Below are 15,831 nucleotides of genomic sequence, written 5' to 3'. Positions count from 1 at the left end.
GATCCAGGTTTGGTCTTTGAGAAACACCTACAACTATCCCACGGGGAGAGCTGAGCATGACAAAAGAACGGTCTTATACAAGAAAAACGGCAGTGTCCTGTTTGTCCACATGGAGTACAGAAGAGATCGGGCGCGTTCAGGGTGGTATGGCCGTAGACCACATGGAGTACAAACGGCCTTCCCTCTGCCTCGAATCAGAACAGCGGGAAAAAGTCTTCAAAATAAGATAATTTCGTTTTCAAAAGGCCTTTATTTAAGTAATTTGGTGACATTACGAGAGATTCCATAAAGAAGGAAGCAATGGGTGGAGACACACAATAACTAAGCTAATAAATATGTCATATAACACTCAGTGTAAGGGAGAAAAAGTAGAATAAGAGTGACAGGAAATTCTGGATGGTGAAAGTGGAATTACAATGTTCTCTTGGTCAGGGGATGTCTCACTGAGAAGGTAAAATATGCACAGAGATAAAAAGGAAGGAAAGATGGGAGTTATACAGAAAACCTGGAAAAGTATTCTAGGCACACAGCATGTTAACACCAAATGCAAATGCCCTGAGGCAGGAACATGCCTGGTGTTTGGATGAGAACATGGAACAGAAGACAGTCAAACATGAGAGCAGAGAGAGAATGAAGATTTGATAATGCAGGGAGATGGAGGTCACCATAAGGATTTTGGTTCTTACACCAAAGAAGAAGGGAAGCAATTAGAGGGTTCTCACCAGACCAGAGTCAAGAGGTTTCACAGACTATGATTTTAAATAGGTCACTCTGTCTATTGGGTTGAGAATAAACTCTGTGATGGACAAGAATAGGAAGAGGAACGATAGTTAAGAGGATACTATAGTTATTGAAGTAATAGACTGTGATAAGGGAAAAGAGCTAGTAATCCCGCCCATTAAAACATGGAGTCCAATTCTCCTCCCCTTGAGTTTGGATTTGCTTAGCAACTTGCTTGACCAACAGAATATGGAGGAAGTGATGCTGTGTTATTCCCGAGGCTGATCAGAAGAATTCTTACAGCTTCTGAAGTGGTCTCTTAGACTTGCTGATTGGCTCGTTGAACACAGCAGCCATGCTAGGAGGGAGCTGGAGAGACCCACACGGAAGAACTGAAGTTCCCACGCAACAGTCCCAGCTGGGCTCCCAGTCAATAGCCCACACAACCCTGCAGCTACAAGAAGGAAGCCCTCGAAATTCACTTGAACCACCCAGGCTTCTCTCAGTGGAACAGACACAAGACACCCCACTGAGCCCAAGTCTAACTGCAGATTCACAAACAAAATAAATGCTTGTTACTGTTTTTAAGCCACCAAGTTTTGGAGTGATTTGTGACATAGCAATGGATAACCAAAAGAGAATCCACTGGAGACTGGATCAACCATAAGGGAAAAAATAAGTTCCTAAGCACTTACTTGGGAGTCGTTACATTAACACAGTTAAGAACTTGAGCTCGGGAAAGATTCGTATTTAAACCCAGGTAAGCCACTTAACAGGTGACCCTGGGCAAATTCACTGATTTTTCTGAACTTCAGCTTCCCCATCTGTAAATGAGATTAATAATAGGGTCTAGTTCCTAGAGATATTGTTAGGTTACACTGAGATAATGTACATAAAATACTTTGCCAGTGTCTGACACATAATGAGTGCTCTTAAAAAAAAAGGTAAGCTAGCAAAGGAATTGATTTTTCACCTTTTAAAAAATGGCATTACACCACAGAACATTTTCAAAATGGAAACTTCTGTGGCTTGACTCCCTGATTTCCAATACATTAAGAGCTGAAATGCAAAAAGAATTAGTCCCAGGGGAATCGGCCACCACAGCTGACTACCCATATTCTAAGCATGAACAGTGTTTATTAAGATGTCTTATTATTATCTGCCAAACTTCCTTTCAGAAGCCTCTCGTGGCGGGTGAAGCATGGTGGTAATAGAAGGAGCTAATTAACTACCTCAGTTTAATACCTTTCCCAAAATTTAAGACCACCAAGTCTGTTTTGGCAAAGATTTTAGTCAACTCAGTGGAGAGCAAGCCATTACGAAACCAACTTATGAGACTCCATAAATCCATAAAAGAGAATGATTTTATCATTCCACCCAGAATCTTGCTGCTGATAATTAGTGCAAACTCCATTATAAAACCCAAGACATGCGATGTAACATCTACCACAGAGAGGCGAAGACACTTCAAACAGAAGGATCACTTTACCACTTTATTAACCTAGGCTTGATAACAGATCACTGCTTGAGATACTCACATCCCATTTCCACTTTATTACAGAGATTATACTGAAGACAAAGCTGATTTTAACAGTAAAAGTCTTTCTGTGGCATTTAGCCAGAAGCAATGAAATTCTGACCTAACAGTTATAGCAAAACAGAAAAACCTACTGCCATATATCTCTATATTAAACAACCAGCCTTCAAGATATATTGCTGGATGGACATTAGAAGGGAATGTTGCTTTAAAAATATCAACAGCCCACGATTTAGAAGCAAGTACAACAGATGTTTAGAACTAGTTTAATAAATATTTAAATATGTATGCTGACACACCATTAGTTTGTGAAATATAGATTTCAGAAAATATTGACTTGAGGCCTGTACTACTTACTGAGTAAATACAAAGTACAATGAATATTCATGAATGATGAAAATTCACTGTGTCAATGTAAACATGCATACCTCAGTTCCTGAGTGATTTAGCTTCCTATTTGGTGGTTGTTAGACTGTGATAAATATTATATACCTCTTACCATATGTTAAAGAGTAATTTAAGGCACAAGAGCTTTATGAAGAGTCAAGGTATCATTTTAAACTGAAAATGCATTAGAAAGTCATCACAAACTAACAGTTCTAAAACTTGTCGTTTTTACAGAGAAGCCACCGTTTATCTGCTAAAGCATAAGCCAATGTTTTGTTATTTTAAAAAACTTGTAATGGCTATTAAACTTATTGCTTAGTTCAATAGGATTTAATGTGTTTCTCTATAATTCCCATTGTTGTTCTTTATAGCTACATTAGTGTAAGGTACAGTGGGTTCCTGAACCCCTTTATTTCTACAGAGACATAGCAATCAAGAGAACATACTATCACAGAGGAAGCAAAAGCCAGAGTTTCATTCGTCCTTCAATGTTCATCATTAAGAACAATGATTTCCATTAGAGAAGTGCAAATCAAAACTACAATGAGGTATCACCTCACATCAGTCAGAATGGCCATCATCAAAAAATCTACAAACAATAAATGCTGGAGAGGGTGTGGAGAAAAACGAACCCTTTTGCACTGTTGGTGGGAATGTAAATGGATACAGCCACTATGGAGAACAGTACGGAGGTTCCTTAAAAAACTACAAATAGAACTACCATATGACCCAGCAATCCCACTACTGGGCATATACCCTGAGAAAACCATAATTCAAAGAGTCTTGTACCACAGTGTTCACTGCAGCTCTATTTACAATAGCCAGGACATGGAAGCAACCTAAGTGTCCATCAACAGATGAATGGATAAAGAAGATGTGGCATATATATACAATGGAATAATACTCAGCTACAAAAGGAAACGAAATTTGTAGTGAGGTGGATGGACCTAGAGTCTGTCATATAGAGTGAAGTCAGAAAGAAAAAAATACCACATGCTAACACATATATATGGAATCTAAAAAAAACAAAAAGGTTCTGATGGACAGGAATAAAGACGCAGACGTAGAGAATCGACTTGAGGACATGGGGAGGGGAAAGGGTAAGCTGGGACGAAGTGAGAGAGTGGCATGGACATATATACACTACCAAATGTAAAATAGATAGCTAGTGGGAAGCAGCTGCATAGCACATGGAGATCAGCTTGGTGCTTTGTGACCACCTAGAGGGGCGGGATAGGGAGGGTAGGAGGGAGACACAAGAGGGAGGAGACATGGGGATATATGTGTACATATAGCTGATTCACTTTGTTACAAAGCAGAAACTAACACACCATTGTAAAGCAATTATACTCCAATAAAGATGTTAAAAAAAAAAGAAAGAAAGAACAATGATTTCTCCCACAGCATGGCCTGCAAATGTTAACAGATTTTCAGCAATAAAGAGATCTAAGTCCAACGATTTTGGAAAGCACCAGGTTTAATCCAATGTAACAGAATTCTCTACTGCAAGACTTCTTCAAAGCCCTTAAGATGCTCATTGAGAGTTTCCAAAAAGGGCACGCTATGCTGTGTTTACCCAACTCTTTCTTCAGTGGGCATTTCACAGGACTAGTGTTCCTTGGCGCACACTTTGAGAAACACCAACACAGGCTGGCAAAGTTTGAGTACCACTGTCCCTAACCCCCTAGGCAGCTTACTCATGGTTTCAGAGGAACTCAGTATGAAGACATGATCCTTAATCTACCCCCCCCTCCCACCACATAAAGCTAAGTTTAGGAAGAAATCTCACAATGATTTATGAGATAGATTATACCTTCTAGACTCAGAAGACAACAACAGCCAACTTGAATCTAATTATATTATTCAGCTGTTTGAAGTCCTCCAATGGCTTCCCAAAGTCTACAAAATAAAACTCAATCTTTGTAGAGCTCTTGGAAGTTTTTCCATGACCTGCTCATGCTTTCTTCTCTGGTCACATCTGTCAGCACTCAGGATCTCAGTTTTGGCACTCCTGGTGCCTCACAACCAGGCAAATGCTCCAAAGGCAGAGCAGTCTTGTTAATTTCTGAACGTGGCACCTACCGTGACTGTCTACACTTGGAGACCTTAGGCCTGCCATTCCTCTCTCATACAACACTTAAATGCCATCAATTCCTACTGGACCCTCATATATTCTCTTGGTATAAGGCTCAGAACAGACATCACTTCCTCCAGGAAACCTTGCCCGTTACAGAAAGACTGGGCTGGGTATCATTACTGCGGATTCTCAGAGCATCCAGTCCTTCTCCACACCACAGGACTTATCACTCCCCAGAGAAAGGATCTGTTTACCTGTTTCTTCAACTAGCATGTCCATGCCCTGGTGCTAACTACAGGGTATGGACACACATATCATGTCTACTAAGAAGTCTTTTACACTGCAATCAGTCAATGAAGCATAGGTAGTTGCTCAGAATGTTTGATAGTCCATAAGAGTCACTAAACAAACTGTTGTTGAACCACTGTATGCCCACCATTTCATCTTTTTTTTTCCTTTTGTATCTACTTTTTAAATTTAACTTATTTATTTTTTTATACAGCAGGTTCTTATTAGTTATCTGCTCTATACATATTAGTGTATATATGTCAATCCCAATCTCCCAATTCATCCCACCACCAGCCCCCCACCCCCTGCTTCCCCCCCTTGGTGTCCATACGTTTGTTCTCTACATCCGTGTCTCTATTTCTGCCTTGCAAACCAGTTCATCTGTACCATTTTTCTAGATTCCACATATGTGTGTTAATATACAATATTTGTTTTTCTCTTTCTGACTTATTTCACTCTGTATGACAGTCTCCAGGTCCATCCACGTCTCTACAAATGACCCAATTTCATTCCTTTTTATGGCTAATATTCCATTGTATATATGCACCACATCTTCTTTATCCATTCGTCTGTCAATGGGCATTTAGGCTGCTTCCATGACCTGGCTATTGTAAATAGTGCTGCAATGTACACTGGGGTGCATGTGTCTTTTTGAATTATGGTTTTCTCTGGGTATATGTCCAGTAGTGGGACTGCTGGGTCATATGGGCGCCATTTCATCTTAAGAGTAGAAAAGTCTACTTCAGATGCTAGGAATGTTGAATGAGACAATGCTCTAGTCTACACACTGTGAAGGTCTAAGAGAGCGTTAGAGGGCAATCACTATAAATGTCATTTGATGTGGGCAAACTTAATGAGTGACATCAGATAAAAAGGGAGGAAGGGAGGGAGGGAGGGAAAAGAAAAGAAAAACACAAGAGAGAAAAGCAAGGTAGAGGGCTCTTGTTACTCCATTTACATGAACTTCTGTCTTCAAGTGACCAGGAGATGAAAGGCTGCTCTCCCATTGGGCATTGCTCCATGTGCATCTCAAAGCAAGCATCTTGCCCCATGGTGTGTTAGACACGTCACCAAGTAAGAACATTTCAAGGCAAATCTTGACCTTAACTATTTTGTTTGCCTTTTGTGCTTGAAAACGAACTCATAAAACTCAACTGCCTAAGCACTCTAAGGAAGAATTCTCCTTTCAATGCCAGCAAGAACTGGAAATAGTGGCGAGAACTAATACGCAAACACAAACTAGCCACCAGGGTGAAAATATCCCTTTCATAATTTTCTGTCATTTGGACAACCATATATATTTCCAGAGTGCACATCCCGGAAGATCTCAGTACAGAAGAGTCAATGATCCTCTTATTCCTGACGCCAACAGAAATTCAAATTTCGAGATCACATAAAACACAGCCCTCAAGTTACTCCAGAGGCTGTTACAAAGCAAATGCTCAATGAAACTCTGAGAGAGGTAGGGAGGGAGGGAGGGAAGGAAAAGAGGAGAGAAGGAAGGAAAAGGGGAAGAATAGAAAGAATGAGGAAGAAAAGGAAAGAGGGAGGGAAAGAAGAAAGGAAAGTTGGTTTTGGTTTTTAGGACAGTTCTGTAATTCCACAGCAATCTTTTACAACTAAAATTGTAACCTATACTCTCAAACCATGAGCCTTGGTATACAATGAAAATAGATACTACCCAATGGAAAAATTCTGACATGTTCTATCTGGAAAAAATGGAGTCTCTTATAGACTCCATAATTATGAACACAAACGAAGGGCCACAGTAAGGCAGAAGTGCTCATTTCTCATCATGGGCTCAGAGAATTGTTCTGAAAATTCTGATATAACAGAAAGAACATTCCACATGCACAGGACTTGGCACTTCACAGAATTTAATGAATGTGAGCCCCTAGTTCTATCATTCTGTTCTTGCTTAGAGAAAAGGGATAGGCATGTAGTTGTTTTTTTGACCAATTTCCAGAGCAAATGCTGAGGTGTTTCAGGGCATCGTTTAGTTCCAGACGGACCATGCTAGAATCGAGTGGGATCAGGTAAAACAGGGACAGAGAAAAACTGAGCAAATGCAGCACGCTCCACAAGGTGTCAACACATCCTGCTTCCCTGGCCTGCTGTGTGAGTGTGAAGACAAGTGAGCAATACGCAAGTGTGTAGTCCTCACTACAGAACCAAGACGATGAGCCAAACAACAGATCATGCCAGGTGGATATCTGATCAGTCAGGCCAGGCAGAGTTCCTTGTGGTCACTCACATTCTAACTCTCTCAGCTCCATGGGGCTCTGTGGAGGTCAGAGCTCATCCACAAGGTTTTGGCTGTGATCCAGAAAAATGTAATAGGAAAACTGGCAAAGCTCCCAGCCCAGCCCATTAATAATCTGCAAACCGTGCCCTTCAGATCAAGCACTCAAGACCATAGGGCTTGGAGGTGCAGCCTCACATATGTCTTCTAGAAACAATTACTTTAAAATAGAGGTTCATTTGTGCTGTTCACTAGAAATTATTCTCCGCTCCCCTCTGTTCCACCTCCCTCAGCCAGAATTTTAAACACGTATTTAGAGCTGCATTTCTAGACTCAAATTTTAAACATGCTCCTCTCCCTAGAATGAGTCGGTGGTCCCTTTCCAGCTCACAACTATCAATCAACATGTTCCCCAGATACAGCCATCCCTCTGCCCTGACGTCAAAGCTGCCTCATTTGTAGACAAGCTTCCCAGGGAAATTCCAATGTGTGCAGAACAGAATGCCTTCCTCAAACAGGCGGCTCCAACTGACAGTCTCACAAACTCCAACTGAGAGTCAGTAGTTTTGTTTCCCTTCTTCTCCTTAGAGTTTTTATGACCAAGCGTATTATCTTCTATACTGAGGCAATCTGCAGAGAAATAAATGGCTGATGTTTGGAATGCTTTTAAAATTTAGAGAACTAAGATAAATTCATGATACCAAAAGATTTCATTTTCACTAAAGGATCAGCAGTAATCTGAGAAATGTAAATACTAAGTTTAAGAATACTGAGTTTTCATTTGGTTAAAAAAAAAGAATTGGATTCTCATCCAATGTATATATATGTCCATGGAAGCAGCCACATAGCACAGGGAGATCAGCTCGGTGCTTTGTGACCACCTAGAGGGATGGGATAGGGAGGGTGGGAGGGAGACGCAAGAGGGAGGGGATATGGGGATATATGTATACGTATAGCTGATTCACCTTGTTATGCAGCAGAAACTAACACACCATTGTAAAGCAATTATACTCCAATAAAGATGTTTAAAAAAAAAAAGAATACTGAGTTTTTAAGTCCACTAGAGTAACTTGGAGAAAGGTAAAATAAAATGGTGTCTTTGTTTTTTATTGAACTATAGTTGATTTACAATATTGTGTTAGTTTCAGGTGTACAGCAAAGTGATTCAGTTTAATATATATATATATATATATACACATATTATATATATACACACATATATATTCTTTTTCAGATTTTTTCCATTGTAGATTATTACAAGATACTGAATATAGTTCCTTGTGCTATACAGTAAATGCTTTGTTGTTTATTTTATATATTAAAATGATAAAACATGTACTATTGTCTGGAATAACTGTATGTGCTCCATGGTATTATCTTTTGAGATTAATATCATGGAGGTTTCCAATCACAGATACAAAGATCCTATGATTTGTGAAAATTTACTAAAAAGCAAAATGAGAACCAAAACATTATCTTACCGGTAATATAGTAAGAATGTGTCTAATTCTTAACATCCTCAGGTTCAATGATGAGAATCCAATTCTTTTTTTTTAACTGAAGTATAGTTGATTGACAATATTAGGCTAGTTTCAGGTATACAGAATAGTTATTCAGTATTTTTGCAGATTATACTCCATTATAGGTTATTACAAGATAATAGGTATAATTCCCTATGGTTTACAGTATACCCTTGTTGCTTATCTATTTACCTACTATTACATACAGTAGTTTGTACCTGTTAATCCCATATACCTAATTTGTCCCTCCCCACTTCCCTTCTCCCTTTGGTAACCACAAGTTTGTTTTCTATACCTGTGAGCCTGTTTCTGTTTTGCATATACATTTCTGTTTTGCATATACATTTCTGTTTTGCATATACATTTGTTATTTTTTAGATTCCACATGTAAGTGATATCATTCAGTGTCTTGTCTTTGTCTGACTTATTTCACTAAGCATTATTTCTCTAGGTCTGTCCAAATTGCTGCAAACGGTATATTTTATTCTTTTTTATGGCTGAGTAATATTCCATTGTATATATATATATATATATATATATATATATATATATATACCATAGGTCTTAAGCCAATTACCTGTTGATGAACACTGGGGTACATGAATCTTTTCGAATTGGTGTTTTCTTTTAACCGGATATATACCTAGGAATGGAATTGCTGTATCTTATGCTGCCTCTATTTTCAGTTTTTTGAGGAATCTCCATTCTGTTTTCCATAGCGGCTGCACCAATTTACATTCCCACTAACAGTGTACGAGGGTACCTTTTTCTTCACATCCCCTCCAACAATTGCTATGTGTAGACTTTTTGATGATAGCCAGAGAATACAGTTCTTCATTCTATAAATATTTACTGAGCACCTACTATGTTTAATCACCATGCCTAGTGTAAGGGATGCAAACAGTTTCCTATCCTCACGATGCTCATTCCCTTGGGGACCTCAGTGACTTCACTGAATCACACAGCCAGAGATAGAGGGCAGTTTTTAGACAATGTGCATAGAAAAAAGGCTTCCTGATCTTTGCAAAAGCAACAAAGAATCTTCTGTTACATATGGTTAGATTTTCAAACAATTAGTCTTATAGTCCCAATTTTCATCATAATTTTACATTGCCCTAATTCATTAGACCTTCAAGTCAGTTAATATCTATTGTGCTTTCACTCCAATGACAGGATGGGATATTTGATTGTTTCTTTTTTATTCAGTTCGCTGTGAAGGTGTTGTTGACACCGCTACCATATTATGCCAAAAAGGCTGCTCAAATTAGGGTAACTTGGGAGGCTACTGCCTGTAAAACAAATGGGGAGCCACTGAAGTGGCTACTTCTTGCTTGTCTATCATTTGAAACTTAACAAAGTTGGGGAGATGGGTCCCCGGAGCATACCTCTGGGACCCATCCAGTTCTTACTAGCAACGTATGTTATGCAGTAATTATGCTACCGAACTGTCCAGAATTCCTTATCTGCATGCAAATTAGGTCCTATGTGCTACAGCTGCTATTATGACAGTATTCAAACAAGAATTTGATAATGAAACTCTCCTCTTTATGGAAACACAGTTCAATTACTCTAATAACTCACTGCATATACCCGCAACAGCTCACCAACTGAAGAGCCTAACCCCCTCTTGCATGCGGGACCCCGCATTTAACCCACCTCAATATCACTTTAAATAAGTAAAACAGCCAAGAGGGGAATCTCCAGGCTACCTTTTACAGACCTGAATTTTTCAGTGCTGTGAGGGAAGTGCTCTCTCAACTGCCGATATGAGCAATCAGGTGATTAAATGGTCCCACATCCTCTAAAGGTTAAAAAATCAAATGGCCATCAAACTCACAGGTGTTCAGCCCAAGCATTTCCTGGGAATTGTAAAGGCCACCAGCAGGCAGAAGTGAGAAAGGAAAAAAAGGAATATCCGGTCCTTAATTCCAGGCCTGAAACACATGCATAAAGGCAAGAATGCAAGCTTAAACCACTGACAGCGGCCATTGTATTTCAGGAAGCCTAACAGTCACACATTTTCTCTTCCTCTGGTATTTTCTTGATTTCTCAAACAGCAGCCCTAAATCATTGCTTTTAGGCTGAACCTGCAGAGAAGGTCACCCCAGCAGCCCTCTTCCAAGGAAGTCAAGTCCCAGCCAGCAGTGCCAGTATTTCCACAGCCGCCTGAGCTGGGGATGTTAGCATGAAGACACTCAGCAACGCCTCACATCTACATATCCGCAATATTGTTTTCAAAGTCAATTATATATCAGAGAGATTATAAGAACCAACAGGCAAGTTCACAAAAAGTACAGAATACTGACCTTTACCTAAAGTTAATTTTATAGACTGCCTTTTTCGGTTGACCAAAAAGAATACCAACAATTGAAGAGGACAACAAATTAATTCTAAACTACTTATTAATTCCTTCTTGCTCCACTTGTATCATTTACATCAGGAAGAACTGAAACACCCTGAAAAGTGTGACTTGAAACTTAGACTTTTTAAACTACCAGAAATACCACGTTTGCACTTCACTTTTATTCCACATCAGTCAATAGAGATTCATTTAATGGTGCAAAATTCATCTGTTTCCTCAGGACTGATTTTTTTTCAAAGTGGTGCAATCATCATCAAACATGGAGCTGCTTTATGTAGCTGAAGTCCTATGTCCATTCACTGACCAGACTCGATATATATGTCCCTGTGGGGTCAGGGGCCGGGGCCTGAGGTCACTGTGGATGAACAAGGAGAGGGGAGTGCCTGTCCCCCATGGAGTGGAACACCTAAGGACCCTGGCACTCACAGAGACTGCACCTCTCTGTGTGAGATAGTGGACAGGTTACAGAACACCTTCAAGACAATTTCTGAACCTGTAACACAGAGAAAATGCCCCCCACCACAAAGAGCTATTTAAATTTGATAACCTAGTTAAACATTTCACACAGGGCCGAAAAAAGAGAAAATACATACAGCAAATGTCAACTCACATTTCTTTTCCTTCTTCCCAAGGTAAAAAATTCATCACTGTGCTGATACGTTACTTTCAGCTATTCAAAACACTGCCATTAATTAATGTCTAATTAGAATGTTTTCTGTTCTAAAAATAAAAAAGAAATCCTGGGATTTCTGTTCCCATTTTAAAAGTGAAAGGTTTTGAATACTTATTTTTATAGAGGTAAAAGAAAAAACATACGATTCACCATTCAAACCGTTTTACACTGTATAAATTTAGTGGCATTTAGTACCTTCACAATGCTGTGCAACCAATCATCATTATCTGGTTCCAAAACATTTTCATTACCTCAAATGGAAACTCCATACCCATTAAGCATTCACTCCTATTCTCCTCGACCCCAGCTCCTAGTAACTACTATGTATTTGCCTGTCCTGGACATTGCATATAAATGGAACCATACAATATGAGGCCTTTTGTGCCTGGCTTCTTGCACTGAGCATAAAGTTTTCAAGGTTCATTTATATTGTAGCATGTGTCAGTACTTCATTCCTTTTCATGCCTGAATAATATTCTGTTATATGGATTACGACATTTTTATCTACTCATCAGTTGATGGACATCTGGGTTGTTTCCACCTTTTGGCTATTATGAAGAGCGTGCTGCCATGAACATTCATGTACAAGTTTTTATTTGAACATCTGTTTTCAATATTTTGAGTATACACCTAGGAGTAGGTTTTAAATATTTTAAACATATATATGAAACATATACATACATACATAAAACACAAAACATACATACATACGTATACACACATATAACACATATGTAGATGATACAATTAATAGGTAGTTACACTAAACCCACACATACACACAGCATGTAACTTCTGTAGTAATGCTTTCCTATACTTGTTCAGTTAAGGCCTTTCCTATTCCCTTTTCCATCATTAACTGAGTTTGACCAACTCCCACCTTCACATTTGTAATCTCTTAAATGACTTTATATGTCTTCTCCATACCCACCTGCTTAAGTATTACCCTTAGACCTAGAAGAGTTCCTAGCTCGTATTAGTTGTTCCATAAATGTTTGCTGAATGAATGAATGAAGCAGTACCTTGCACAGAGCAAAGACAAAGGGAGCACCTGAAGGAAAATTACCCCATAATCAATATTCAAGGTTAAAATAAAGAAGGGTATATATACTTCAGTGCTCAGAGTGCTACCTTGAATTTCACTTTCTGAATACCTGTTACCAATTCACCCATGTTGTTGAATTAGGCAAGTGCTAGGACTGATCTTGATTTCTCCCTTCATCATAAAACTCCTCCAAATGGTATGGCACAGAGGTTAAAAACACAGGTTTGGAGACAGCCCACTGCTGGAATCTCTACTGGCCACGTTACTCTTTACAGTTCCCATAAGCTTCTATTTGCCCATCTAAGAAACAAGGACAATAATCCCCATGCCTTCAAGTTGCTGAGAGAAGTGAATGACATAATCCATGTGAAGTACTTAACTAAGTGCCCGACACACACAGTGCAATCAAGGGTACCTCTTACCATTAGTAAGTAGGTTCCAAGTCTAAGCTAAATCTCTCCTCTTACACTAAACCCTCTTAGGGCACACTAAAATCTCTGGGAAAATCAACTCTAATTGTTCCAATCCAGACCCATGGTTCTCCATCTACATACTGATGAATCTCAAATTTATAGCTAGAGTTGCAGTCTGAGCTCTGCAGACTTGCCTATTATCCAGCTTGCCTATTACATGAAATCTCCACTTGGCTCTCTAAGACATCATCTCAGAATTAATACAGCGCATGCCTAAGAAATTATTATTGGAGGAAGCTGGGGGAAGGGTACCCAAAACTCTCTGCTATGTTTGCAGCTTCATGTGAGTCAAACTATTTCCAAAGTAAAAGTTATTAATAATCTTACTAAAATTAACATGGCCCAAACTAAACTACTATAGATTTGCTCTCCAGCCCCAAATCCCCCATCCATCTCAATAAAGGAACCACAGTGTACCCCATGGATGGGGGGAAGCACTCAGGCATCACCCTCAGGTGGTAGACAGCAGCGTTAAGAGCAGATGTCCTGGGGCCAGATTGCCAGGCTTGAATCCTGGCTCCTCCAGCTTCCAGCCAAATGACCTTGGGCAAGTTACTTGACCTACCCATACTTCAGGGTTCTTATCTGTAAAATGAGAATAAATACCGCCTATAGCACAGAGTTACTGCGAGGATTAAATGAGTGAGTTGATATACTAAAGGGTTTCAGTTGGTGCACAGTGCATTACAAGTTTTCAGTAAATAATTAGCTATCACCACTTTCCTTCTTTTACACCCACCTCCAACACATACTCTAAACCTGACCTTCTTCTGGCTCTTTCAACTGCCAACAGCTCTCGTATAACCCACCACCACCATTAATTCCCATAAATCTGCAAATCCTCCTATCACATGTCTCTGTTCCTACAGAGGATTTGCAGATTTATGGGAACTTGCCCTCCTACAGTTCATTTTCCATAGTAGTCAAACTACACTTTCTAGAACCTAAATCCAATCATCTCACCTTGTACTCCAATGGTTTCCATTCAGTGCTCCAATGGTTTCCCACTGAGAACAAAAATTTTTTTTAAGATCTTAACAATAGCCTAATAGTCCTGTATGATTTCACTCCTGCTTCCCTGTCTAACCCCATCTGCCTCCACTCTCTTTCCACTAATTCCCAGCCACAGTGGCTTTGAACATGGCAAAGCTTTCGCGCTTGCTGTTTGTGGCAGGGATCACTACTTGATCTCCAACATCCATCTCCCATTCTTCCTAGGTAACAAAACCCCCAATTTCTCATGGCCACGTGGTGTCTTAGAATAGAGACTACACTTCTAGACTATTGTGGCTAGATTTAGATAGAGAACTACATTCTAGCCAATAAAATCTAAGCAGAAACATTAATACTACGAGCTATTTTCTTTTCAGGAAAAGACCTGAAATCAAGAAGGCACATCTCCCTTTAGTGCTTCCTTGGTCAGACCGGCTGCAGTACAAATACGGCAGCTCAGGTTGGATAGCCATTTTGGAGCACGAGGTTGAAAAAATGCAAAGCAACAAGACAGAAGAAACCAAAAGCTGAGGAGGGCAAATCAAGAACGTAGAAGGAATATGAATCCAGGCAATCATCAAGCTGCATTATCAGCTCTAGGTTACTCACCTCTGCATTGCTAATGTGAGGTAGAAACAAAATGCACTCCTATCCTGTTTAAGCTACCTTGAGCGCTCTCCCCATTTCTTTGCATAATGATTTTCCCCACATATCCCTGCATGGCTGCCTCTTTCTCATTGGTCAAGTCTTCCCTCAAATGGCACCACCTTAGGGAGCCTTCCGTGACCACCCAGGCTCAGCAGGACACTTCTTTCTCTCCCAGTGTCTCCACCACATGCTCCATGCTTTCTTCTTTGTAGCACTTGATAGCATAAGGAATTGTTAACTTTTAAAATTTCTGTCTCCTTTCACCAAAAGTAAGCTTTTTGGGGGTAGGGGGGGTGTCTTCTGTAATACCCACTCCCAACCCTGGCATTTAGAACGGCTCCTGGATCACAAAAGGAATGCAGTACTTATCTTTTGACTGACTGATCTATGGTGTGTAGGAATGGCCTTGTTTTGTGCCTCCTCCAAATACTGGGTGACTTTTTCATCTCTAATTAGTGGATTTAATTCAGTTGAACATTTATTAAGCACCTAGGGGGTAGAGACACTGGAGAAACAAAGATAGATGAGGCATGATCACTGTCTCCAGAGACTTCACGGTATGACAATAATGTTTTCCCCATTTCTTACCACACCATTAAATATTCAAGGAGTAAATGGTAAGTTGATGGTAACTTTTGCTCCGTGTATACTTAGAAAGAAGCTTAGACTTTAGCCATTATTTTCATTTTTGGACCTAGTTTTGAAAAACACTGCAATCACTACTTTAGTGTTTTGACTATCACAAAATATGGACACCTTCCAAAACATAGCTTCAAAATGTCACAGAACACCCAAATTATTGAAAAATTCTGTCATTGCTCCATCCTCCCTTCAAAATCAGTTTCCAGAATTCAAAGACTTTGATT

The 15,831-nt window shown here is 39.6% G+C and overlaps 1 protein-coding gene across 12 annotated transcripts in view; it reads right to left on the bottom strand.

Moving 5' to 3' along the window:
- Positions 1-15,831, bottom strand: part of MAGI1 (membrane associated guanylate kinase, WW and PDZ domain containing 1) — a gene marked incomplete at both ends in the record, with an annotated part of 625,004 nt that overhangs the window by 154,933 nt on the left and 454,240 nt on the right. The gene's annotated exons all lie outside the window — the stretch shown is intronic.

Source organism: Hyperoodon ampullatus (genome assembly GCF_949752795.1).
Source record: "Hyperoodon ampullatus genome assembly, chromosome: 10".
In the NCBI taxonomy this organism is placed as follows: Eukaryota; Metazoa; Chordata; class Mammalia; order Artiodactyla; family Ziphiidae; genus Hyperoodon; species Hyperoodon ampullatus.
This window is presented reverse-complemented; position numbering and strand designations above follow the sequence as displayed.